Raw genomic sequence first — 26457 nt, forward strand, 5'->3', positions numbered from 1 at the left:
TATATTGCCATTCCTAATGTCTGATTTGTGTCCATTTATCCTTTTCCTTAGAGACTGTCCAGTTTGGCCGATGTACATAGCAGAGGGGCATTGCTGGCATATGATGGCATATATTACATTGGTGGACGTGCAGGTGAATGAACCGGTGATGGTGTGGCTGATCTGGTTAGGTCCTGTGATGGTGTTGCTGGTGTAGATATGTGGGCAGAGTTGGCATCGAGGTTTGTTGCATGGGTTGGTTCCTGAGCTAGAGTTACTATGGTGCGGTGTGCAGTTGCTGGTGAGAATATGCTTCAGGTTGGCAGGTTGTCTGTGGGCGAGGACTGGCCTGCCACCCAAGGCCTGTGAAAGTGTGGGATCATTGTCCAGGATGGGTTGTAGATCCCTGATGATGCGGTGGAGGGGTTTGAGCTGGGGACTGTATGTGATGGCCAGTGGAGTCCTGTTGGTTTCTTTCTTGGGCTTGTCTTGCAGTAGGAGGCTTCTGGGTACACATCTGGCTCTGTTGATCTGTTTCCTTATTTCCTCATGTGGGTACTGTAGTCTTGAGAATGCTTGGTGGAGATTTTCTAAGTGTTGGTCTCTGTCTGCGGGGTTAGAGCAGATACGGTTGTACCTCAGTGCTTGGCTGTAGACAATGGATCTTGTGGTGTGCCCGGGATGGAAGCTGGAGGCATGAAGGTAGGCATAGCGGTCGGTAGGTTTTCGGTATAGGGTGGTGTTAATGTGACCACCACTTATTTGCACCGTGGTGTCTAGGAAGTGGACCTCCCGTGTAGATAGGTCCAGGCTGAGGTTGATGGAGGGGTGGAAGCTGTTGAAATCATGGTGGAATTTTTCTAGAGTCTCCTTCCCATGGGTCCAGATGATGAAGATGTCATCAATGTAGCGTAGGTAGAGAAGGGGCGTGAGTGGACAGGAGCTGAGGAAGCGTTGTTCCAGGTCAGCCATAAAAATATTGGCATATTGTGGGGCCATGCGGGTGCCCATAGCGGTGCCACTGCTGAGCTCCAATTCATTTGCAAATTTAACACCATCAGTTTAGGACTAAACAAAGACTGTGAATGGCTTGCCAATTACAGAACCAGTTTCTCCTCCCTTGGTTTTCACACCTCAGCTGCTGGAACAGGGCCCCATCCTCCCTGATTGATCTAACCTCGTTATCTCTAGCCTGCTTCTTGCTGGCTTATATATACACACCTGCCCCTGGAAATTTCCACTGCTTGCATCCGAAGAAGTGGGTATTCACCCACGAAAGCTCATGCTGCAAAACATCTGTTAGTCTATAAGGTGCCACAGGATTCTTTGCTGCTTCTACAGAACCAGACTAACACGGCTACCCCTCTGATACATAAAATCATGAGTGATGTTGAGAAAGTGGATAAGGAAAAGTTATTTACTTATTCACATAATACAAGAACTAGGGGTCACCAAATGAAATTAATAGGCAGCAGGTTTAAAACAAATAAAAGGAAGTTCTTCTTCACGCAGCGCACAGTCAACTTGTGGAACTCCTTACCTGAGGAGGTTGTGAAGGCTAGGACTATAACAATGTTTAAAAGGGGACTGGATAAATTCATGGTGGCTAAGTCCATAAATGGCTATTAGCCAGGATGGGTAAGAATGGTGTCCCTAGCCTCTGTTCGTCAGAGGATGGAGATGGATGGCAGGAGAGAGATCATTTGATCATTGCCTGTTAGGTTCACTCCCTCAGGGGCACCTGGCATTGGCCACTGTCGGTAGACAGATACTGGGCTAGATGGACCTTTGGTCTGACCCGGTACGGCCTTTCTTATGTTCTTATGTTCTTATGTTCATAGATCCAGTCAAAGATGGATTTCAGTCATTACTGGTTTAAATTGAGATCCCGTCCCTTTATAACTCACTTATCCTCCGCCATTCCCAAGTCAAGGGTCATAAATACTGACTCAATAGCATATCTTGAAAACTAGAGCCAATCAAGAATTTTAAGCATCATTTTCGTTCTCAGTGACCCAGAATTAGTAAAGTTGGACTCCATTTATTTCAGAAGCATTTTGGCTGTAGAGCAGTGTAACAAGCCTCTCCTAGCTGCCTCCTGGTGGGGGGAGGCTGGGGAGCTGTGGGGACCTGTTTGAGAGGGTCACTAGTAGCAGCGTAGCAAAGGAGGTGTCCTATCGGGTTGAGTCATTGCAGATGATGATGTAGTGCAGCAGACCCCCGTTTTGCCAACCTTGCATTAGGCAGCTTTCCATGTTAAGCGAACTCCCAGTGCCCACAGGTGCAGCAGCCGGCGATTTGTCCTGTGGCCGCTAGGTGGCGCTGCAGCCTGGCACTTTCCCGTTCCCCCGGGTATGGGAAGGTTTGATAAGGTGAGCTGGCTCCACCCGGCCCCGGGGAGATGCCGTCAGTGGGGTCTGCTGTGTAAGGGCTGAAAGAGTCAATTTGACTGGCATTTTATGATCTTTCAATCATGAAGGGAGCAACTGCTTACCCTGACTGAAGCATCTTATCTCGTTTCCAAATTAAAGTGTCTCCTCTTTGTGTGCAAAGAGACACTTTAAGGGGACGCCACAAACGGGAGATGCTTTTGGTTTGGAAAACGAACTATTTTTGCAAAGATTTTTCATCCAAATTGATTTAGGATTAATGGGGTCAAATTCCATGCTGTGCCCTGTGGCTTTAAGGCATTGGAGAACTGCTGAAGAGGTTAAAGGCCGCAGAGCTGGGTAGCTGGGGGTGGGGCCTCCAAAGTTATTGTGCTCTGGTGAGACTGAGCAGTTGTGGGGATTGTGCAAGCTGTGGTGTTTACATGCACATAGAAAATGTAATGAAACTCCATTTTTAAAACCACTTATGTCTGGGAATGGAAGAGAAGCTCTTTGAAATAAGTGTCCCCTTCATACTCTTCAAGATCACTGGCTCCAACACTCAGCTGCCTCAGGGAACTCAGTGGTGGTGCATTTGAGGGTGGATCGAGAGGTTTTTGGTTCAAGTCCACCTGCTCTCTTACATGTCCTCTTTTTTAAGTGATCTATATTTTCATATCCATCTCCTGAATGTTCAGGAGTTCCGCTGAACGGGGACGTGAAATGAATTTCATCATTCAATATATTCCTGTTAAAATGTACAAACACTGAGGAAAGCTGTCCATCAGCTGAAATCCGTTCCGGTCCTCTGAGGCGCTAGTTTGTTTTCATTCTTGAAACAAAGATAGAGTACGACTGTAGATTTGCAGGTCCTTGTTCTCCACGAGCGATGCCGTGGAGAAGAAGAAGAACCAGTGGCTATCAAGTGGACACTAGGGAGTTTAGTGCCTTCCAAGGGGAGTATTGGGGGCAAAAGACATATCTGGCTTCAAGACTACGCTTAATACTTTTATGGAGGGGATTTTTTTAACAGCAGCCTGGCTCAAGAGCATTGGCCAATATGGACTATATTGTCTTCTTTGCTTCTCTGTCCTAATCTAAAGCCTTTCTAATGCTGTGTTTCAGTTGACTAATAAACCCTGCTATATTTTAACAGTCTGCCCAGTGTCACAGCAAAAACTTGCTGAGGTGCATTGAAGCATGAATGAGGAGTAGTCTCTGAACAGGAGTGTCATTCAGCTGGACCTGCTGGCAGAGCTCACAGGTTGAAATAGGAGTGTTGAATCCAGAGGCTCAGTCTCAAGTGTTGAAGCTACATGGTCTCTCCTTGTGGAAGAGTGGGACCCCTTGGGGGTCCAGCGCACTCAAGGGGCACCTCCCAAGGACTGTTTAAAAGCCAGGGCATTGCACAGATCCTGTGCATCCATGACACTGCGCCAGATGTTAAGCCTTATGGGAAAAAGAGATAAAACAAGAAAAGGATCTAAATGTGTATTTACCATTGCACCTCATCAGTCCTCGTGGGAATCCTCATCAGTTACAAAGTGTATTAAAACCTTCCCTAAGGCTCACCTCTTGGTTATCAGGTCGTGTCAGTTTTGTTAGAGGGCTTTCCCTCCCCCCGCCCACTTCCCTGGTTCTTGTCACGCAGACAGCAAGCAGCAAAAGACCAGAAGTCCGAAGGGCAGATAGTGCGATGTTTATTGGGGTTATTTCCAAGCAAGCAGATTCCGAAGCCCTTCACACCAGTCGGGCTCATCGCTGTACGCCCAGAGAGTCTGCTCCCCAGTGTGCCGTTCCCAGCTCTGAGGCCGCAGAGCGTTTAGCCTGCATCCCCTTCCCAGCTCTGAGGCCACAGAGCCTTGTCTGTGTCCCTGTTCCCATTTCCCCATTCATAAACCTGATTCCAATGTCCCTTCCCCCTCCTGTTTGACCCCACTTTATATAGTCATATTCCCAGCTACACCTTAACCAATCATTTTACTGAAATGTAACTAACCAGTCCTAACGTATTGCAACATAATTACCTAACCAATTATATCCTACTATCCTAATTAACTTACACCCAGCAAAATTAATTATACCGCTGGCAGAAAAATTACAGAACCAGAAAAGTGGTGGACATAAAGATAAAACAATACAGAAATGAGGGTACCACAACTGTTGATAAGTGATTTCTTGCCAGACAGGATGCTATCAAACTAAATTTTCTTTAAGCATTTTAATATCTATTTCGTTATCGGGTGGTTCTACCCCTTCCCCCATTCTGTGGTTGTCTTGTCTAGTTAGATTGTAAATCGTTTAGGGCATGGGCCATCTACTATTCTGTGTTTGTACTTTGCCTAGCACAATGGGGACCCACTGTTAGCTGGTCCTTAGGCACTAAGGTAATACATATGATTTATAATAATAATAACTCTCCTGCCACTTTGAGCCAAGGAAGCTGGCCTTGGGACGTTACTGCTTAAAAATGAGCTGCGGTTAAAACCGTGGACTATTCTTTGTGACAAGTATCCCACAAATTCCACTGACCTCCCTTGTTTTCTTTGCCTGGCGTAGGGTTTCTAAATTCCAAACCTGATGTGATCTCGCAGCTGGAACGAGGGGAAGAGCCGTGGGTCCCAGACCGCCAGGGCTCTGAGAAAGAAGTGCTCCCGAGAGCTGCCTGCACAGGTGAGGGATTGGTTAAACCAACTCAAAAACTCTCCATGAATACAGGAAACATTTGGGATGCCCTACAAAGACCTTGTGAGCTCTGCAAGTTCAGGATTGTTACCTTCAGATGTGGAATCATTAGGCAGATGTCACTCATGGCTTCCCACCTACCCTAACTGACAACTGGCAGCAGGTCCCTCCCCAATCTCACTTTCCCCTGAGTGTTGTGGTGAGATGCACACCCAGAACTGATCCCTTCCTCTCTCATCTGGGGAAGGGTTTGAGGAAAATGAGCTCCTGATAGGTTTGATCTCTCCCACACGTATTTTGGTTTGTTCATCCCTTTTTCCCTTCTTGTCTCTGAGATTTCCTTTCTCTCCAGCGCAGGGAGTGACCTATGTCTGGATTCTCTCTGTCTCCCATCAGGTGTTGGGATGGTGAGTGAGAATGAGGAGAATCCCCAGTAAGAAGATACTGAGCAAGTAGAACCACATAGGACATTATCAGGAAGACCCAAAGGGAATGTTTCCGAGAGTTGTGCACTCCCAGAACAGCAAAAGCCTGTGAGTCTCAGCAGAGGCCAGAGGAAAACCTGAGTAGCCTCTCAGACCTTATTACACACGAGAGAATCAACTTGGAAGAGACACACTACACATGGCATGAGTGTGGGAAAAGCATCAATGGGAGTTCAGACCTTTCACACATCAGGGGATCCACAGAGGAGAGAGACCCTACATGTGCTCTGAGTGTGGGAAAAGCTTCAGTCGGAGCTCCTACCTTATCACACATAGGAGAATCCACACGGGTGAGAAACCTTATGGATGCTCTGAGTGTGGGAAACGCTTCAGTTGGAGATATGCCCTTGTCGCGCATCAGAGAATCCACACAGGAGAGAAACCCTACACGTGCTCTGAGTGTGGGAAATGCTTCAGTCGGTCGTCAGCCCTTATCACACCTCAGATAATCCACACAGGTGAGAAACCTTATGGATGCTCTGAGTGCGGGAAAAGCTTCAAACAGAGCCCTAGCCTGAGCAGACATCGTAGAATCCACACAGGAGAGAGACCCTACACATGCTCTGAGTGTGGGAAAACCTTCATTGACAGCTCAAACCTTGTCAGACATCGTAGAATCCACAGTGGAGAGAGACCCTACACATGCTCTGCATTTGGGAAAAGCTTCAATCAGAGGACGTTCCCTATTAGACATCAGACAAGCCACATGGGAGAGAATGTGAGAAATGCCTTGATTAGGGCTGGCCAAAGCCTGAGCGTCACGGTTTGACTGTTCCCCCATTTCAAAGCAATTGTTAGTCATCAAGTCCTTCTTCGGGAACAAATTGTTTCATTCCCAGTTGCTTTGATGTTGCTTCAAGTTTTGCTGGAGAGCAGATATTTTTATTATCATTTTCCTCAGTTAAAATATATTGAACTATAACAAAGAGCAGGAACAGGGCAGGGATAGGGGAAAATGTCATTTCATCCACTGTAACAACAAAAGTAGTTAGGTAAATCAGAGAGATTCCCTTATTCCCTGTATTGTCAGAGTGGGGAATGAACAACAATCTACAGCAATGCCATTAACACAAACACACTCTCAGCCTGCTCCAGCCAGAAGGGAAATGGGCAGGAATTCTCACTGTTCAGCCCAGGACACACTTACACTGATGCGCAGCCGTGAGTGTGCTGGGGAAGCTGGTCTGAGCAAACAATTTGAAGTGACAATTCAGTGAGAACTGAATCATCATGCAGTGGAACAGCTGTACATCAAGTAGGTGTGGCCGAGTGGTTAAGGCGATGGACTAGAAATCCCTTGGGGTCACCTCATGCAGGTTTAAATCCTGCCAACTACGCAAGCACTGTGCTGTTGTTGTTATTATTGTAGTCTTAGTGCCTGAGCATCCACAGTGCAAATTGGAGCCAGATCTAGCTTCACTCTGTCTACACTTAAAATGCTGCTGTGGCATTGCTATAGCACTTTGGAGTAGACAGTGACTGGAGGGGTTTTCCCATCCCTGTAATAGCTGCATTGACAGAACAATTCTTCCTTTTCTTTAGCACTATCTAACCAGGGCTTAGGTCACCTTAACTCTATGGGTTTGGGGGGAGGGGGGATTCACACCCTGAGAGACGTCGCTCTGTCAGTTCAGTGCCCAGCGTACACCAGCCCTTAGATCCCTCTTGGTATTTCAATGCAGGCACTGACCTGTGAGAGGAAAACATCAGCTCACAAACACACAGACTGAATTCCCCACATTTCATCTCGCTGCACTTTCCAGAAAGTCATGAAATTCAATTCATTCTTGCTAGGACAGAGAACAAATAAGTGACACTAAGTTTTTGGCTTGGGTAAATAAAATTAAGTGTTTAATTAATATAGTAAAACCTGTCCTGATGCCTCTAACTAACACCATTGCGTGAAATAGGAACAGAGACAAAGCTTGTCAGTGACGACTAATTTCACAAATGATCTTCCCAATATTAATTTCTACGCTGCCCCCATTGGAGGTCTGGGCATCTCCAGTGTCACTGCTCTGCGTTCACCTTCCCCTAGAATTGTTCTCGGACATTCGCCTTCCTCTGCAGCGTGGGGCACGGGTCACTTGCTGGCGGATTCCCTGCACATTAAAGTCTTTAAGCCACGATTTGAGGATTTCAGTAACTCAGACATAGGTTAGGGTTTGTTACAGGAGTGGGTGGGTGAGATTCTGTGGCCTGCATTGTGCAGGAGGTCAGACTAGATGATCATAATGGTCCCTTCTGACCTTAAGTCTATGAATCTATTCCCAAATTTGGAAAATTGTGCAGTTCAGAATGTGAATAGTGACCCTGTCTCCTTCCTGCACCTGCTCTACCTTGCTCCACAGCAGCTTCTCCCCCTGCAGAGTCACTCCAGCACGGCAGTGCAGCCGCCCAGGGTTCAGCAGGGGCCCCGGCAAGGACAGTGGGTGCAGCTAACTGCCCGGTGTGCCTGGCAGTGATTCAGCTGTAAAAAAGCAACCCCCCCTCCACAGAAGTACAAAGACCTGATTTCCCCAACTTTAACATCATGACCCCCTGTAGAAAGCCACACGTGTCAGTTGTATTTTCACAGGGAGATGCAAAAATCAAGTGACATCAATTTTTAAGTTGAGTAAATAAAGTTGAGGAGATAGTTGTTAACCTCACAAAAATATATTAAAGATCCCTCAACATAACACCTGAAGGTGAAATATGAACAGAGACAAACCTTGTCAGCAAAGGCTCATTTCCCAAACGATCTTCAAAATGTTACTAATTCCCACCCCTCCTCCACAGGAGCTCTGTGCACTGTAACTGTTCTGCAGGCAGCTTCCCATTCAATGCTGTTGTGGGACATTCCCAGACTTGGAAATGTACGAACGACAGAATTTGAAGAGCAAACCTGGCTCCGCACCAGGCGGGATTTGAGTGTTTTGTCCCTGTCACTTAGAGTTTGTCAATAGTACAGACGCCAGGGGCAGGACTCCAGGCTCTGCTTGAGGGATCCTGGCACAGGGGCTGGGGTGGGGGGGGAGAAAGGATTGTAGATTCTGACCTGTGCTCTAGAGAGGAGGTAATAATTGAAGGGAGCGTGTTTGTCTCCTCTCCTCCGTGTCCCAGGGCTGGAATTCTACATTCCACAGGACCAAATGAGGGGGTGATGCCACTTGGTTAATGGAAACCAGTGCTCCAGGTGCAGCTTGAACTCACAACCTCAGCATAGCTCCTCAGCACTGCTCTATAAGTACTGTGCACTAACTAATTGCACCACTGGAGAACATGCTTGCTATGATTTTCTGAGCCCCCCCCCCAGGTTGATAAAGGCAAGGAGTGACCCCAAAACTGAGCTGAGAGCGGATAGCAACAAGTGTTGGTACTTGGTGGGGTGGATTCTTCTTAAGGGTTCCAGGCACCATTTCACCCTTTTGTTCTTCCCTGTGTAATAACAGAGCTGGTTAAGACTCAATGGAGAGTCTTGCTGCAGACCAACAGATCTGAAATCACTGATAACCAGCTCTAAGCATTAGTCCTGCTTTGGGAGAGTGTCTCTCATGCAAGAAACTGCCCAGTCTGCGCTAGCAGTGAGGCTCCCTCCCTAACCGCTGAAATCACGGCGAGCTGTGTGACGTGCAGGGCCCCAGGGGGGCCTGAACAGGGGGGAACACCACCCCAGGACTTTAAAAATGGGAGGGCTCTGCCTTGCCACTTTGTAATGACCGTAAGGGCAAGTGAGGGAGGAGAGCAGTGAGCAGGAGGAAGGGGCAGCATAGGAGTCTATCCAGCTCTGAATCTTGTTTTCTCACAGTAGCCAATACCAGGTCTCCCAAAGCCACTCCTCAAGGCAGCACTGGGAGTTGAACCCAGGATCTTCTGTTTACAAAACAGGCACTTTAACCAGCTAAGCCATGGTACCTGCTGTTATTTAAAGCATCGTGTCTGCCCACACCTGACTCTCTGCCAATCCCCACTGGGACCTGACAAGTGTTGCTCCTGTTTGGATTGTGTAAAGCAGAGGAGCAGCTGAAGTTTTGCTCCCAAGGTGTGTGTGTGATTCTTTGGACAGGTCTACACTACAAAATTTGGTTGGTGTAATTACATTACTTAGGCTGGCAATGCAGTTATATCAACCTAATCCCAGTGTAGAATCATAGAATATCAGAGTTGGAAAGGACCTCAAGAAATCATCTAGTCCAACCCCCTGCTCAAAGCAGGACCACTCCCCAGACAGTTTTTTGCCCCAATCCCTAAATGGCCCCCTCAAGGATTGAACTCATAACCTGAGGTTTAGCAAGCCAATGTACAAACCATTGAGCTATTCCTCCCTCCAGATGGTGACTCAACTGTCAGAACTTTCTGGAGCTATGAAATGGGAGAGGCCCAGCCTCTGTAGCAGGAATGCAGGGCAGGCAAGTTCACGGCAGGCATGGTGGGATACTGGTGGAGGCCAGTCATGGTGATATAATGACCAGCAGCATTTACACTGACAATTTGTCTTTTTAAGTTTGCTGCAAAAAGCTCTAGACCTCTCGTCAAGGTGTTTTTATTTTGTCACCAAAACAGGGCAGTTTTGTCGCCAGACGTGGTATTGCAGTGTGTGTACCAGCCACAAGCTGCCAACCGAGGGAGCATTGTGTGTTTTTCACACACCTGAGCAATATAATGATGCTGAAATAACTTTGTAGTGCAGACATGGCCAAAGATTCTCACACACACACACACACACACACACACACACACACACAGCTTGCAAGGAAAAGCTCACCTGCTTCTCTGCTTTGCAGAATCCAAACACATGCAAAGCGTGTCAGGCCCTGGTGGAGCTGTCAGGGAGTCAGCTGTGGGCATCACTGTGCCTTAGCTCTAGGTAGGCACCATGGCTTAGCTGGCTAAAGCACCTACCTTCTAAACAAGAGATCCTGAGTTCAACTCCCAGTGGTGCCTTGTTGAGTAGCTCTTTGGGTACCTGATATTAGCTGCTGTCAGAGGACAAAATACAGCATTAGGTGGGCCTTTGGTCCAGCCCAGGTGGCTGTTTTTATGGTTTAAATTACACTCACAGGCACTGATAACAGAGTTACGGAAAGTTTGGGAGTTAAGAGCTGATAGGTCAGTGTTCCAGCCCATCACAGATGACCCCCCGCCCTCTGGGACAGGGGCAGGTCTGGGATCTCACACCAAATGCTCATTGTGGCTGCCAGAATCTGTGGGCAGCTCATTTAGTTTCCACCCAGGATTGAGTCCTGCTTCGTGCACCGTGTGTGAGAATGAAAATCCTAAACCGCCCTTTGAAATAACGAAAGCAGCAGGACATGTTATTGTCCCTGTCCCAAAGCAGACAGACCAATGGAGAAATGCCATTGACTCCAGGCAATACTCCACTGCCATTTTACCTTTTCACTTTGCTAAACTCCCTCCCAACTTTGAGGGCTCCCAGAACCTGATATTGAGCTTGAGCTGAGATGTCTACAGTGCAAATTAACCACCCCATGGCCCTAGCCTGGGAGCCTGCACTGGCACGGGACAGCCCTGGGTGTTTCATTGCAGTGTGGACATAGCCTAGCATTATGTCTACACTGCCATTAACACACCCAAGTCACTATTCTCAAACCCTGGGTCAGTTGATTCAGGCTTGTGGGGCTTGTGCTGCAGGGTTATAAAATTACAGTGTAGACACTTGGGCTTCAGCCCAGCCTCCAAGACCCCACGAGGGGTGAGGGTCTCCGAGCCTGGGCTCCAGTCTGAGCCCCAGGAGCCCAAATCAGATCATCCAGGCCAGCCGGGCCACAGGGATTTTATCACAGTCTAGATGCCCTCTCAGGGTATGTCTACACTGCAATGTAAGCCCAGGGTTAGCAGAAGTCATGTCAGCAGCCCCAACACATAAACATAAACCATGAGGGAAAGACCCACCCCCAGATAAGCTGGGCAGTGTCCTTCTCCCTACGGTTCATAAGTCCAGCAACCAAAAGTCCTTTAACATGAGCCATCCCCTCTCCCACCCCACTCACAGCTGTTGTCCTTAGTCAGTGCAAGCCCAGAGGTGCCTCTGTAGAGTTCACCTGCCTGCCTGGGTGGAAAAGGGGGAAAATAAGAAGGCACCGTACTCACTGTGTTGTCTAGGGACTCACTCATCCCTCCACTGCCACCCTGTCCTAACATTGATCTAACCCCTAAATTTTAGTATTGGGACCCAGTCCCCAGCCTCACTCCCAACCAGAGCCTGCTCCTCTTCACCCTTCTCCTCTGTCCCAACCCACAGCCCCTCCTATTCCCAGTGCCCCTCAATCCCAACCCACAGGCCCCTTCTATTCCCAGTGCCCTCAATCCCAATCCACAGGCCCCCGCTCCTCACGCTGCTCCTCAATCCCAACCCACAGCTCCTCCTTCCCTCCAGCAGCAGGTGCTTCAGACCCCCTCAGGAAGATTTTCTTGCAAGGTTTCGTGTATGAGTCTGCATGTGGATTTACAGTATGTTGGAAATAGGTTGGGTTGCTTGCCGAAATGATCACTTCATTCCCAGTCTCCATGTTATTGGGGCAGGAGAAACAAAGGGTTGTTATCCTCGATGTGTGAACCAGGGACTCAACCCTGGGTGGAAACTAAATGAGCTGCCCACAGATTCTGGCAGCCACAATGAGCATTTGGTGCGAGAGCCCAAACCTGCCTCTGTCCCAGAGGAGGGGTTCATCCACGAGGGGCTTGGCCCACTGACCTATCAGCTCTTAAATCCCAAACTTTCAGTAATTCTATTATCAGTGCCTGTGAGTGTAATTTAAACCATAAGAAAAACCACACTGGGCTAGACCAAAGGTCCATCTAGCTCTGTATTTTGTCTTCTGACAGTAGCCAATACCAGGTGCTCTCAAAACATCTCAACAAGGCACCACTGGGAGTTGAACCCAGGATCTCTTGTTTACAAAACAGGTACTTTAACCAGCTAAACCATAGAGCCTGCCTGTGACTAAGGTACAGTGTCTGCTCACACCTGACTCCCTGGGCCCCACCTGGCCCCACAAAGCAGAGGAGCAGGTGAGGTTTTCCTTGCAAGCTGTGTGTGTGTGAATCTTTGGCCAGATCTGCACTACAAAGTTATTTCAGCAGAATTATATTGCTCTGGTGTGTGAAAACACACAACGCTCCTCGGTCAGCAGCTTTTGGCTGGTGTACACACTGCAATGCCACGTTTGGCGACAAAACTGCCCTGTTTTGGTGGCAAAATAAAACCACTTCAATGAGAACAGTAGAGCTTTTGCAGCAAACTTAAAGTGACAGAGTGTCAGTGTAGACACTGCTGTTCATTATATCACCATAACTGGCCTCTGCCAGTATCCCACAATACCCTCTGTGAACTCGCCTGCCCTGCAGTCCTGCTACAGAGCCATGGGCCTCTCCCCTTTCATAGCTCCAGGAAGTTCTGACAGCTGAGCCTGCTGCTCTGCTCCAGCAGCCAGGAGCAAATCACTGCTGTGGATGCTGCTCTCTCCCACCCTGCGAATACAGATCAGGGTGGCGGGAACTTCCTTGAACGGGGGAGCACCGGCATCTGAACTGTGACACCCCCAGGACACCCCTTCCCTCGAGGAGGCTCTTACCGTCTAAACAGGGTCGGCTGTTTTCAAGTAAAATCACTAAAAGGGAAGGAGAAAACTCGAAAGAGGTTCCTCCTGGCGCTCAGGTACGTGAACCCCAATATTCCCCCAGTCCTCAAAGAGAGACCTGGAGAAGGAGACTTGCTGAAGCAAAGCCACAGGGTCTCTGAGGTTTCCCTGGCCCCTCGCCCCTGTCCTGCCTGGCTGATGTCAGCATCTCTCTGTGAGGTCACCACCTCCCCACCACCTTTGGCCAATAGTCTGAGGTCCTGCAAAAGGCCTTTGTGATGTCACTGCCTGTCACGGACTCACAGATCGTGCCCACTCTTGGCCCCGTGCGGTCCATGGGGGGTGCCCCTTTCAGTGCGACAGCCCTTCTCGGGGGTCCACTCTCTCTGGGGTCAGGCCCTCCACCTCCTGGAGCTGCCCTCTCTGAGCCTTAGCACGTCTGTCTCTCGCCGTGGCCCTCAGGAGTCCACGCGCTCTGGACCCCTGGGCCTCCTCACCCCCGAAGGGGTTGATGCCCCCTGTTCTCTAGCCCAGAGCGACTCTCAGCCAGCGTAAAACAGGAGGGTTTATTGAGAGTTGAACACAGCACAGGAAACTCTCAGGGCCTCAGGCCTGGCCTCTCACAATAACAGCACATCCCAGTCCCCCTGCAGCCAGGTGGGCTCTGCCTGCTTCCCCTCGCCAGCCCCAAGCCCCCCGCTTCCCAGCTAGGCCTCCGATATCTCCGGCCCCAAGCCCCACCGCTGTCCATTGTCTTTTCTCCAGGTAAACAGGGTTGCCTGGGCCTCCTCTCCTCTCCGCCCTCCTCTGGCTGGAACAGGTTGGTCACGGGGTCCTCCCCGCAGCCCATTGTCCTCCCACTGGCCAGAACCGCCTGTGACTCCTGAGCTGGGTCTCTGGGTCACCAGGTCACCAGTCGCTGGGGTCTCCATCCTCCAGGCCATCAGCCGGGGTCCCAAGTCCCTCTCCGGTCTTCTGTAGCAACAAACTCCCTTTCCCCTCACCTCGTTAAACCAGTAACACCTGGGAACACTGAGTCCCACTCCTGTGCATGCAAACCACTGGAAAACACAGCAAACCCTAAGAAAATCCCCCACTTCGTCACAGAGCCCAGCACCTCTCCTCCTCTGGGCACCTAGAGCAGAGGCGGCTGGTGCTGATGGCTCCAAGGGAAGGCTTAAAAGCCACAGAACAATTGAGGTCAGGGCTAGAGGAGGGCAGGACCATGCCTAGGTGTGGCCTTCAGACAGGCACAAAAGCACCCAGCCAGGCCAAACACCCACTGAAGGCCACCCGCAGACAAGCATACGGGGCGGCTGCTGATGCTCTGTGGCCATTATCGAAGACGGTAGGAAAGCAGGGCCAGCCCCCCTGGTGGGGCCTCTTACCGTTCCCACTCAAGGTGCTCGCTTTTGCCGTGGGGCAGGAGATTTTACCCCAAGAGGCTTTTCCCCAGCTGGCGAGAAGCAGAGAAACACCCAGGCTCCCAAGGCGCTATGTAGCAACCCCCCTCAAGCACAGGGACAGATGCACATTTGGAAGAGGGAAACTGCTCTACACCCTAGCCCGGGCAGCCGCCCATTTTCTTTGGCAAGTCAGGAATGGCAAAGGCGAGACTGGAAGCACCTGGGGCTCATGCCCCAGCCTTTGTGACGCTCCTTCCCGGGGCTCTAGCTGAAGCCAGAGCATTGGCCTGAGTGGCCAAGAAGAGGTTCAGGCCCTGAAGGGAGCAGGACTTTCAGCACAAAGGTAAAACCAGACAAGCACAACCACGAAGGGACTCAAACCCTCAATTGTCTAATCTAAAGTCAGACACCTTATCCATTAGGCCACATGGTAAAAGTCCCTCTAGGTACTTCTTTGGAAAAGGCAGACACTGATGCGTCCGACGAAGTGGGGATTCCCCCACGAAAGCTCATGCTCCAGTACGTCTGTTAGTCTATAAGGTGCCACAGGACTCTTTGCTGCTTTTGCAGACACTGTGTTTCTCAGGTCAGCTACTGAGGGGGGCCGAGACTCTCTGGGCACAAGAAGTGGAGTTCCCAGCGACACGTGAGACTTAATTGTCTGGAGCCAGGTGCAGGGCTTTGGCAGGGAGGCTCGGGCATGGGGGCTGGGGTGCAGCGGATGGACCGGCTGTCTAGGTGGGGAGATTTAGTCTCACCGAGGAGGAATCCTGATGATAGGCAGTGGCCAGGGCCGGTGCAACCACTAGGCGAACTAGTCGGCCGTCCAGGGTGCCAAGTGGTTGGGGGCACCAAAAATCGCACTCAGGAGGCAGTGGAGTGGAGGTGAGCTGGGGCAGGGGCTGGGAGGTTTGGGGGAGGGCTGCCTGCAGCAAGCAATGGGGCGTGCAGGGGAACCACTCCTGTCCCAGCTCACCTCTGCTCCGTCTTCTGCCCTGAGCACGCCGCCCCGCTCTAATTCTCCTCCTTCCAGGCTTGCGGCACTAAACAGCTGATTGGCACCGCAAGCCTGGGAGGCGGGAGAAGTGGAGCGGTGCCGGCGAGCTCAGGGAGAAGGCGGAGTGGAGGTGAGCTGGCGTGGGAGCTGCTGCAGGGGCTGCCCGGCTCTTCCCCATGGCCCCAGCCCCGCCCCTCCCTGCACTCCCTGCATGGTAAGTGGAGTGACCCAGCCCCAGCCTGGTCCACTTCCTGGCTCCCAGCCACGCCGCCGGCGAGTGCTGTGGGCGGTTCCCCTCCAGCTTGAGAGCCAGGGGAGCAGAGCAGGCTGGAGCCCCAGGCCTCCGTGGGGGCAAGCAGAGGGGGGGCTGGTCCCAGGCCTCCGTGGGGGATGGGGGGCTGGCTACCTCCTGCGGGAAGTGGCGTTACCCGGCCCCAGCCGGCTCTGCTCCCTGGCTCTCAGGCTTGTGTTGGTGTTGGCTAGATTTGTGCGGGTGTTTGTGTATATTAGCAATTGTGTGTGTGTGTGTCAGGATTCATGCATGTGTCTGTGTATGTTTGCAATTGTGTGTGTGTGTATGCGCTCTGCCGCCCTCTGCCGGCACGACAACTATTTCTCTGTATGTCGCAGCCCCCATACCGTCGACCCCAGTGGAGATTTCCCCATCTTACAAGGGCTGGCTGGCCTGACCCTTCTCCCCTCTGCGGAATGTGGCGGGGGCTGCAGCTCTCCCTGTGGGGCAGGAGTGCCACGGTGTGGGGTGCTGGTCTCCAATGCACCAGGAGAGTAGCTCAGTTGAGGCAGGGCAGGGCGTGTGGTGTCCGTTCTGCGTTGCCTGGTGCTGGGCCATTGCACAATCCCCAGCCACGCTGCACAGCGCACCCCAAGAGGGGACAAGGGGTCCAAGCACATGATCCTGCATGAGGGGATCATTCTCATTGGTAGCCATCCAGTGGCAGTGAGTTCCGCAGGCCTTGGCACATGCTGTGTGGGGCAGGAGGTCCTTGTATTGGGAGCTGTGGGAGTGAACTGCGTGCAGTTGTATCTCTGAGCACGATTGTGAATATTATGGTGTGTGTGGGGGGGTGATTGTGAGTGTGGCTGGGGCGGTGATTGTTGCTCTCTCCGGGGGTTGGGCTAGCATGTCCCTCTGGGTGTGTGGTGTCTGAGTGTTCTTGCGATTGTGTGAGTCTCTTTGTGCGTCAGAGTGTGTGTATGTATGTGTGTGTGTGACTTGCTGCAGAATACAAAATCCTGCAAAGCCATTTCCTAGTGGTTAGCCCAGCAACACACTGATACAAACAGTGTCACAGATGCACACACACACAGAGTAGGGCTCAGCCCCACCAGCAGGGGCAGCAGGGACACACACGTCTCTCCTGGGCCAGCTTGGACAATTTCCCATCACGACCCGGCACAGTGCTGGTGCCCCACACGGGGGTGGGCAGTGACTGGGCAGGGGGGGCAGATGTGCCGGATCTGTAAAAGCAGCAAAGAGTCCTGTGGCTCCTCATAGAATAACAGCCGTGTTGGAGCATGAGCTTTCATGGGTGAATCCCCACTTCGTCGGATGGATTCAGAAGGAAGCACTTTGGGAAAATCAGTCAAGGCCCTTAGCTGAGCTGAGACACAGACCCAGTGACCCCTGCACCACCCTGGGAGGAGTGGGGTTGAGTGGTCAGAGCAGGGAGGGGCTGGGCACCAGGACCCTGGGTTCTATCCCTGGCTCTGGGGTGGAGTGAACTGGGATCCAGGACTCCTGGGTTCCATAGGGGAAACTGTTTTTCCCTGTGCTTCCCTCCCTAGTGATCCCAGCCCAGCCCCCTAGTGGAGACTGAGCACAAGTGGGGGGAGTTGTTCTCCCACTTTGGACTTATGATTCAAACCCTCCCAGGGGCTATGATATCATGAAATCTGCCCCCCACCCCCAACACAGAGAAAACTGGTGGGATTCTGTCCACACGCAGAGAATTTTCTCCGCCGGGCTCCTTCGGTTCATCTCGCTGCTCTCCCTACTGCCGCCAGACACTGCTCATCTGCATAGCCCCGCCCATGGACACGTGACACCTTCTGTCCTGCTGGTTTCAAGTGAGTGAGTTGCCCTCGGGGAGTGAGCAGGTCCCAGCACGTCACAGCCCCAGCCAGGGCCGGCTCCAGGCACCAGCTCAGCAAGCAGGTGCTTGGGGCAGCCCAGGAAGGGGCGGCATGTCGGGTCTTTGGCAGCAATTCGGCAGCGGGTCCTCGGTCCCTCTTGGAGGGAAGGACCTGCCACTGAATTGCTGCTGAAGAAGAAAGTGGTGCAGTGGAGCTGCCGCCGATTGTGATCACAGATTTTTTTCCTGCCGCTTGGGGCAAAAACCCTGAGCCGGCCCTGGCCCCAGCACACGGCACAGCCCCAGCACACGTCATCGCACGTCACAGCCTGGGGCAGGGAGATATTGGGGAAGGGGATGAGGGGAGAGACCCAGCCCCATAGACCCATAGGGGCAGCGGGATATGGGGGCAGGAGAGGGATGGCGGGGAGAGACCCATCTCCATAGACCCCAGAGGCAGGAACTGAGGGGAGAAGGGGGATCCAGCCCTATAGACCTGTAGGGGCAGGGAGATATTGGGGCAGGAGGGGAGAAGGGGGGTTGGCAGAGACCCAGCCCGGGGTGCAGGGGAAATGGGGTGGTTTGGAAGGAACTGGGGAGGAGAAGAGACACATGGCAGGACAGGGAAACCGACTCACTCCGAATACATGCAGAGCAGGGCAGGGCGGAGGCAGATCATGCTGGTCCCAGGGTAATTTCTGGGGTTCTGATTCCCACTCAGCTGGGGGCTCACCTCTGGGCTGAGGAGGATGCAGGGGCTGTGTGTGTGTCAGGCTGGGGGAGCTGCCTGGGCAGAGGTGCTGGAACTGGGGGTGCTGAGCCACGTAAATTATCCCGATCTAAACGCCATTGTAGAGAACACTATGCTGGCACACCGCTTCCTGGCAGCCAGAGACTGTGCTTTCTACACCTGCTCCTGTGGATGTGACCTCTCTCCTGATTGCTAAGGAAAGGAGCCTTTCCAGGAAATGGCCACAGCTTTTGGGAATCCGCATGTGGCTGTGAACAGAATTTGGCTCCTGGAACACAAGGCAACTTAAAAGCTGAGCACGCAGACAGGGGCTTGAACCCTGGCCCCTCAGATTGAAAGCCTGATGCTCTACCACCTGAGCTACCTGGGCTTGTTAAGAGCGTCTTCACCGTTCACCACAGGAGTGAGCAGGCAGGCAAAATAGAGGCAAAAGAAAGTCCCCAGAACTCCTCCTCTTTCTGCACAGCCACTGCCTGTCAGCAGGATTCCTCCTCCTCCTCCCTCCTGTGCCTCAGTGCGTCTAAATCTCCACAGCTAGACAGCCGGTCCGTCCGCTGCACCCCAATCCCCCATGCCTGAGCCTCCCTGTCAAAGCCCTGCACCTGGCCCCGTATAATTAAGTCTCACATCTCACTGGGAACTCGACTTCTTGTGCCAGAGAGTCTCGCCCCCCCTCAATAGGTGACCCAAGAAACACAGTGTCCACCTTTTCCAAAGAAGCGCATGAAGAAGGTGCCCGCATGGCTTAACGGATAAGGTGCCTGACTTTGAATTAAGAACTTGAGGGGTCAAGTCCCTTTGTGGTTGTGTTGATGCAGTTTTACCTTCGTGCTGAAAGTCCTGCTCCTTTCAAATCTGGAACCTCTTCTTGGCCGCTCAGGCCAATGCTCTGCCTTCAGCTAGAGCCCCGGGAAGGAGTTGGGGGTTGGATGTCACAAAGGCTGGGGCATGAGCCCCAGGTGCTTCCAGTCTAGCCTTTGCTATTCCTGAATTCCCAAAGGAAATGGACGGCTGCCCGGGCTAGCGTGTGGAGCAGTTTCCCTCTGTCCCTGTGCTTGAGGGGGGTTGCTACATAGCGCCTTGGGAGCCTGGATGTTTCTCTGCTTCTCACCAGCTGGAGAAAAGCCTCTTGGGATAACATCTCCTGCCCCACTGCAAAAGTGAGCATGGGGTATGGGAACGGTAAGAGGCCCCACCAGGGGGGCTGGCCCTGCTTTCCTACCGTCTACTGATGTTGGACACAGAGCATCAGCAGCCACCCCGCATGGTGGTCTGCGGGTGGCCTTCAGTGGGGGTTTGGCATGGCAGGGAGCAGGCTGGCCGGGAGTCTTGTTGCCTGTCTGCTGGCCACACATAGGCATGGTCCTGTCCTCGTCTAGCCCCGCCCTCAGTCGCTCTGTGGCTTATAAGCCTTCCCTCAGAGCTGTCAGCACCAGCCGCCTGTGCTCCACGTGCCCAGAGGAGGAGAGGTGTGCTGGGCTCCAGCCTGGGACTCTGCCTCCCTCCTGCCTATCAAGCCTGGCCCTGGCACTGCTTTCTTCAAGTGCCATGTGAGCAAGAGGAAAAGTGTGGCTACAAGCACCAGACTTGTGGGCATCAGGTGAAGCAGTGAGAATCCCAACCACTAGAGCCACTTCTAAACCCCCACCAAAGACCTGGCTCTGGTGGGGAAAGGAGTTAACCAGCAGGAGGGAAATGACCCACTTTTGTATAGCTGGAGACAGGAAAGCACTTTGAGCACCAGATCTTTACCACCAGCTAACACAAGGTCCCACTGAGATTTGAACTCAGATTGCAGGATTCAGAGTCCTGAGTGCTGCCCTTTACACCATGGGACCAGCTTGTACTGTTCTCTCGGGACATTGGAGACTCTCACAGGGCTGGCTTGTGTAAGGGACTGTTGGCCCTTTACTAAAACTTAGTGGGATTTGGTTGGCTAGTTCCCAGTCCCAATAGAAGGGGGAAGGGCCAATGGGAAATCAGGACCCTGAGACTGACAGGCCCCTGGGGCAATGGTCACCAACGGGTAGGGAACAACCAACGGGTAGGGAACAAGTGAGAATTTGTTAATGGAGAAAAATTCCTGGTGAAAATTGGCAAAGCTGTGCAGATTTTGAAAAGTTCCAGTGAATTTACACATGAAGATACAAACAGAGAGACAAACACGCACACAGAGAATGAGAAAATCACACACTGCACAGGCCCACACAGACATAACAAAAACCAAACCCACACAGCACACAGAGCCATATACACAAAAAGGAAAACCTCACAAAATATAGAAAGAACAAATCCACACCAAAAATACAGCAAAAGCCCACAACAGGAAACACAAAACCCACATATCAAAAGAATACAAAGCAAAAATCAATATTAATGCAAAAATCATACACACATCCATGCACACAGAACTATGCAAGACATCCACCAAAATCACACAGGACCCACATGCACATCAACGTGACAGATGAAAACCACACCAGCATACAGCAAGCCAGGCAGGGTTTGAGTCTCACAGCGCAGAGGGTGAGCACACAGGTGGTTTGGGGAGCAAAGACTGAGGGGAGTCAGGGCAGTGCTCTGGGTTCTGCCTGACCCTCCTGACACAGGCAGCTGGTGGAGGGCAGAGCCTGGTAGATCTGTGGAATCTGCCCTGCTCTCTGTAAAGCAAGGGGACCTCAGTGTCTTCTGAGCAGGAATTGTATTTTCTGCAGAGCAAACTGATTGGCAGAAGCCATTTGCTTAAAGGAAACTAGGGCTGCAGGTGAGGTTTGAACTCACAACCTCAGCATCACTCCACTCAGCACTGCTCTGTAAGTACTGGGCACTAACCCATTGCACCACTGGGCCCTGCTTTCAGGAGCTTGTCTCCATGTTTCATGGCTGGATTAGAGGAGTGGGGGGGTTGCATTAGCTAATACAAATCCATATGAAAGGCTGCAGAATGGCAGCAGCAGAGGTGGGGAGCCTCCTTCCATGTGAAAGAGCTGGTTCCCCCTTCCGTTGCTCAGGGGAAGGTTGGTGCTTTGAGCCCACCTGGTGCTGGAGCATCTGATGGGTGAGATTAACGGGACTCAGGGAGGGGAAGGAAAGGGAGGGGAAGTCTTTCCTATCCCTGCCTAGCTCCACTGGTCTCCTGTGGCCCTTTCGGCTCCCTGCTCCCCTGTTGGGGAGATGCAGAGACAAGCCCCCATCGGGGTGAGTCACCGAGAGGCTGTGTCCCGTGGCGGGTGTGGGGGAGGGTTGGATGGGGCTAATGGGGTTACGGTTGTGTGTGACAGTGCGTGGGGGAGGGGGAGGGTGTGTTCCTTAGGATAGAAACAGAGGTGAAAGTAAGCTGGTACAAGCTGGTACGGCATAGCGGCAAGAGCCAATACGCCGTGCCGGACTGCACCGGCTTTTGCTGTGGGGATTGAAAGGGCTCTAGGCTCCCCGCCACAGCTGGCAGCCCAGAGCCCTTTAAACCCCCCACCCGCGGCTCCGGCGGCCAGGCTGGGGCCAGATTTAAAGGGCTCTGGGCTGCTGCGGCTGCGGTCAGCCCAGAGCCCTTTGAATCCCGGCCGCGGCTCTGGTGGCTGGGCTGGGGCCAGAATTTAAAGGGCTACCTCTGCAGCTGGGAGGCCCTGGTTCATGTAAAGGCCCTTGGTCTCCCAGCCACAGCTGGTACTCCAGGGCCTTTAAATCTTGAGAGGCCACGCCCCTTCCAGATGAGGCCACGCCCCCCCCGGGACTCCGGCAGTACCGGTAAATCCTGTAAGTTACTTTCACCCCTGGATATAAATGATGGAAAACACAGGGGTAGTGACAGTGAAGCCCCGTGTCTGAGTGTTATGACTATGTGTGGTGTTGCCATTCACCTTCTCCTCCTATGGTCTCAGCTTTCATTGAATCCAGCATTTTTTCTCCTGTCATCATCCCAGAGGTGTCCCACATGCCTCAGCTACCGAGTGTCCCTCTTAGAGACGCTGAGGACTGAACTGATTTCAGCTGCTGGGCAGCTCTGCTAGGTCTTTATTCATTTGCATAGGAAAATAGTGTTTGAATTCATTTCAAGCCCCCCTCAACTTCAGCGAACTCCTGAACATACTGGAGATGGGTGTGGAAATCGATTTTCATTTGAAAAAGTTTCTTTAAGGGACTCATTTGGAGTGGAACTAGGAACCCATTACCCTACAGGGAAACATTCACCCACTGAGCTATACTCTCAACAGAGAACATCCTGTATAGCCCAGAGCAGGAACAGTTTTTAACCTGGGGGTTAGTAAACTTTATCTCTATACAAACACCACAGCTTACAAACTCCCCACCCCCGCTCTGTGTCACCAGAGCACAACAACTCTCCTTGGAGCACACACAGCTCCCCAGCTCCCTGCCCGTCAGTCTCTCCAGCATTGCTCCAATCCCTTAAAGCAGGGTCTCAACCTCAATTTACCTAAGGCCAGGCCAGTCCTCCAATCCTCCCAGTGGGCCAATAATGTCACTCATACTGCCCAGAACCAGCCCCAAAACTCCACCCCCACCTACCTAAGGCTCTGGGAGGGAGTTTGGGTGAGGGGAGGAGGTCTAGGTGCAGGCCCTGGGCTGGGGCTGGGGATTGGGGTGCAGGAGGGGTGCAGCCTCTGGGGGGAGTTTGGGTGCAGAAGGGGTGAGAGGCTGGTCTCTGGAAGGGAGTTTGGGTGGGGGTGGGGTTCTGGGGTGCAGGCTCTGGGATGGAGTTTGCAGCACCGTAACATGGGCGAGGCGAGTGAGGCACTTGCCTCGGATGCAGAAAGTGGAGGGGCGCAGCTCTACCACGATCAGAGGCGCTTCCACTGTCACTTCTTCGGCGGCAGTTCGTCAGTGGGTCCTTCTCTCCGAGAGGGACTCAGGGACCCACTGCTGAATTGCCACCGAAGGATGAATGAAGCGGCGGTGGCAATTCAGTGGCAGGTCCTTCCTCCGACAGGGATCAAGGACCCGCAGCCAAAGAGCCTGGAGCTGGCCCTTGCCTCGGGCACAAAAATTCCTTGTACGGCTCTGGGAGTTTGGGTGCTGGGTGCAGGCTCTGGGCTGGGGCAGGGGGTAGGAGGAACAGGAGGAGGGGTGGGGGTGCAGGCTCTGGGAGGGAGCGTAGGGTGGGCAGGCGCGGGTGGGGGGCGGGCGAGGGTGCCGGCGGGGGGGGGGAGGTGGGGGCAGGGGGGTGTGGACCGGGCTGCAGGCTCTGGGAGGGAGTTTGCAGGGAGGAGGGGGTATGTGGGGAGGGGATGGTGGTGCAGGCTCTGGGAGGGAGTCAGGGGTGTGGCGCTTACCTGGGTCTCCAAGGTGGGGTGGGCTGGGGGCCTCAACGTTCTGCTGCCCCCGGGCATCACCCCGCAGTGTCCCATTGGCTGCAGGGGCTCGGGTGGGGCAGCGCATGGAGGCCCAGCCCCACCCTGCCCTGCCATGGGGAGGGGCCGACGGCCACTGGAGCGAGCAGGCAGATGCTGCTCAGCTGTGCTGCACTGCTGGGGCCCCTGGGGAGGAGCGCCTGGAGGCAGCAGGTGGGGCCAAGGGAGAGATCCGGTCCCCAAACTGCTGGAGCCCCACGGGCGAGATCTGGGGATCAGGACTGCCAGCCAGCCAAACACCTTTAAGAGGAGGTGTCACTCTCCTGTCAAAAACTGATCTTCCTCCTTCAGTTCAGTGACAGCCTGAATTGTTCCTTATCCCGGCAGAGCCAGAGGATTGAAAGCAGCAACATCAAACCCCGGTGTAGCTCGCAGGAATGGACATAAACACTCCCTGGTATCTGAGGAGATGTTCAGCTTTGCCATTGGTCAACTACAAGGCCAAAGGGAAAGGAGGTGGCACCAAACACAGGTACAAGTACTAACAACAGTGGCTGCCTTTTAGCCATAGATTTTAATCGGGGCAATAAGTTGAAACAAACCCCTGTTAAATCGAGGGCCGCCCAGAGGATTCCGGGGGTCCAGGCTCTTCGGTGGCGGGGGGCCCCCGCTTTGGCGGTAAGTTAGCGGCGGAGAGTCCTTCCGTTCCGGGACCCGCTGCCAAAGTGCCCCAAAGACCCACAGCGGGGCCCCACCGCCGAATTACCGCCAGGGACCCGCCCCGAAGTGCAGCCCCACCACGGGCCTTTGGGCCACTACCGTGGCGGGCCCCGCAACGGAAGGACCCCCCCCCTGCCGCCGAATTACCGCCAAGACCCGGCTGCACTCCGCGCAGGTTCCGCTCGCGGTAATTCGGTGGCGGGGTGTCCGTCTGTCCCAGAGAGGAAGGACCCCTGGCAGGAAAAGACCGGGAGCGAAGAAGCTCTGGGGGCCCGGGTCCCATGAGAGTTTTCCGGGGCTCCGGAGCGAGTGAAGGACACTGCTCCAGGGGCCCCGAAAATCCTCGTGGGGACCCCTGCTGGGCCTGGGGCAAATTGCCCCATTTGCCCCCCCCCCCTCTGGGCGGGCCTGCATACAGGAGGCCTGTGATATGCAGGGGGTCAGATTAGATGCTCTAATGGTCTCTTCTGGCCATAAAGTCGACTAATTTCTGAAAAACTGAGTGTAGCATTGGGAGCAGCAGCGTCTGATGTTTTCCTGTCTAGCCGGCTTGCTTCCTAGAACGAATGCTCCTTGAGTGGGGTGATCCACAGGAGTAGCTCAAACCTCCAGAGTGCCTGGCCAGGGGCAGGACATTAGCCCAGCAAGGGAGGGGTGTGGCAGTGGGGCCAGGATTTCATCCCATGATATCAAAATTCATCTTAGTAAAAGTATCAATGAATCAGTTTGCAGGATTTATATCAAGCATCCTAAAGTAGTTTACATATTGCTCTAATTAAGAGATCATCTCTCTGCTGGAGAATGTTATCTTAGGATAATGGTCTCCCGCTGCGAAGCATTTATGGAAAAAATGTTGACGTGTGATATTTATTTTCAAAACCTAAGGCTTTGATCCTCTCTCAATGTTCTGTTACGATGACTTTGTTTCTGTTCAAATTATCAGAATATATATCTAATAATTTTCTCAGCTGAATGTTCAAGCAGTAACGTAACAGATGTTTCCCAAACAGTTATTGACCTGAAGCATCGTGATTCGTTTAGAACAACTTATTGTTTGATTCAGCCAGTCAGATCAGTTCAGTTTATCCATAAAAACACATCCAGAGAAAGTTGACAATGGTGATGGAGAGAGGGTGGGTGAGAGGGGCTGAGCTGTTGTCTTAAATACTTTATGCATCTGATTAATTAGCACAGATTTAATTTAATATACATCTAGTTTAAAATTGGAAGAACTTTACTACTTACTCTCTACTTTCTCTTCATGTAAATTCAAGCATTGCACTATGCAAACTTGGGACAGCTATAATGTTAAAGAACCTGAATCTCTAAATAGGACTCAGGGAGGGCATTCGGATAAAAATCCCAGCACCTTCCCTCTTCTGACATTTGGGGAAGAGGAGTTCTCTGGGCTTCTCCCCAGGGCATCGCCCTGATCCCACTCCCCTATATTTCATATTTACTGCTGATTGATAGATTTAACCCTCCAGTTGGTTTGGTGGCTTTAGCTGGTTTTGTCAAGCTCTGTTATTGTCTCTAATTCCTTCATCAGCACAGGGAAAATACAATGAATCAGCCTGGCTGATTCTCCTCTGTGTGTCTTTAAAAATACCGTGAATTTAAAAGACACTATTATTGTTTATTTTTTGTTTGCACAGGTTCCATTCTGGGAGCTATGTATACAAGTCCTTGTTAAACCTCAGGAACATCTGAGTTCAACGCCTTTAAAATAATGTTTGAACTATAAAGAAAATTAAACAGTGATTTCTTTTGAAATGTCAAGCTATTTTGCCCTTTTTCTAAAAAAATTCTCCGTGTCAACTAAGTCCTTGGATTGTTTGAAAACAAAATGTATTTTTGCATGGTAGAAAATTTTATGTTCAATACCCACATGAGTAACTCGTGGGTGCTGGGAATCCTTGCAAGGGGGGACACAAGGAAGCACTCTCCTCCTCAGTATGCAAAATGGGAAAAGATCAATGGCTGGAGTAGCTTCCACTGCTCTAATACCCTATTGAAGTCAATGATTTAGGTACATAACTATAGGCACTCAAGTATGGAAATTTTGGCCTATGTGACTTGACCA

At 52.0% G+C, this 26457-nt stretch overlaps 2 non-coding genes across 2 annotated transcripts; both read right to left on the reverse strand.

The window, feature by feature from the left end:
• Positions 1–18645: 18645 nt before the first annotated feature.
• On the reverse strand, positions 18646–18718 carry TRNAE-UUC. The gene has a single exon. It is a non-coding gene; the product is annotated as a tRNA-Glu (tRNA).
• A 1396-nt stretch (positions 18719–20114) lies between these two features.
• On the reverse strand, positions 20115–20186 carry TRNAQ-CUG. The gene has a single exon. It is a non-coding gene; the product is annotated as a tRNA-Gln (tRNA).
• Positions 20187–26457: the final 6271 nt, after the last annotated feature.

The sequence above is a fragment of the Mauremys reevesii genome, linkage group 17 (genome assembly GCF_016161935.1).
Source record: "Mauremys reevesii isolate NIE-2019 linkage group 17, ASM1616193v1, whole genome shotgun sequence".
NCBI lineage: Eukaryota > Metazoa > Chordata > Testudines > Geoemydidae > Mauremys > Mauremys reevesii.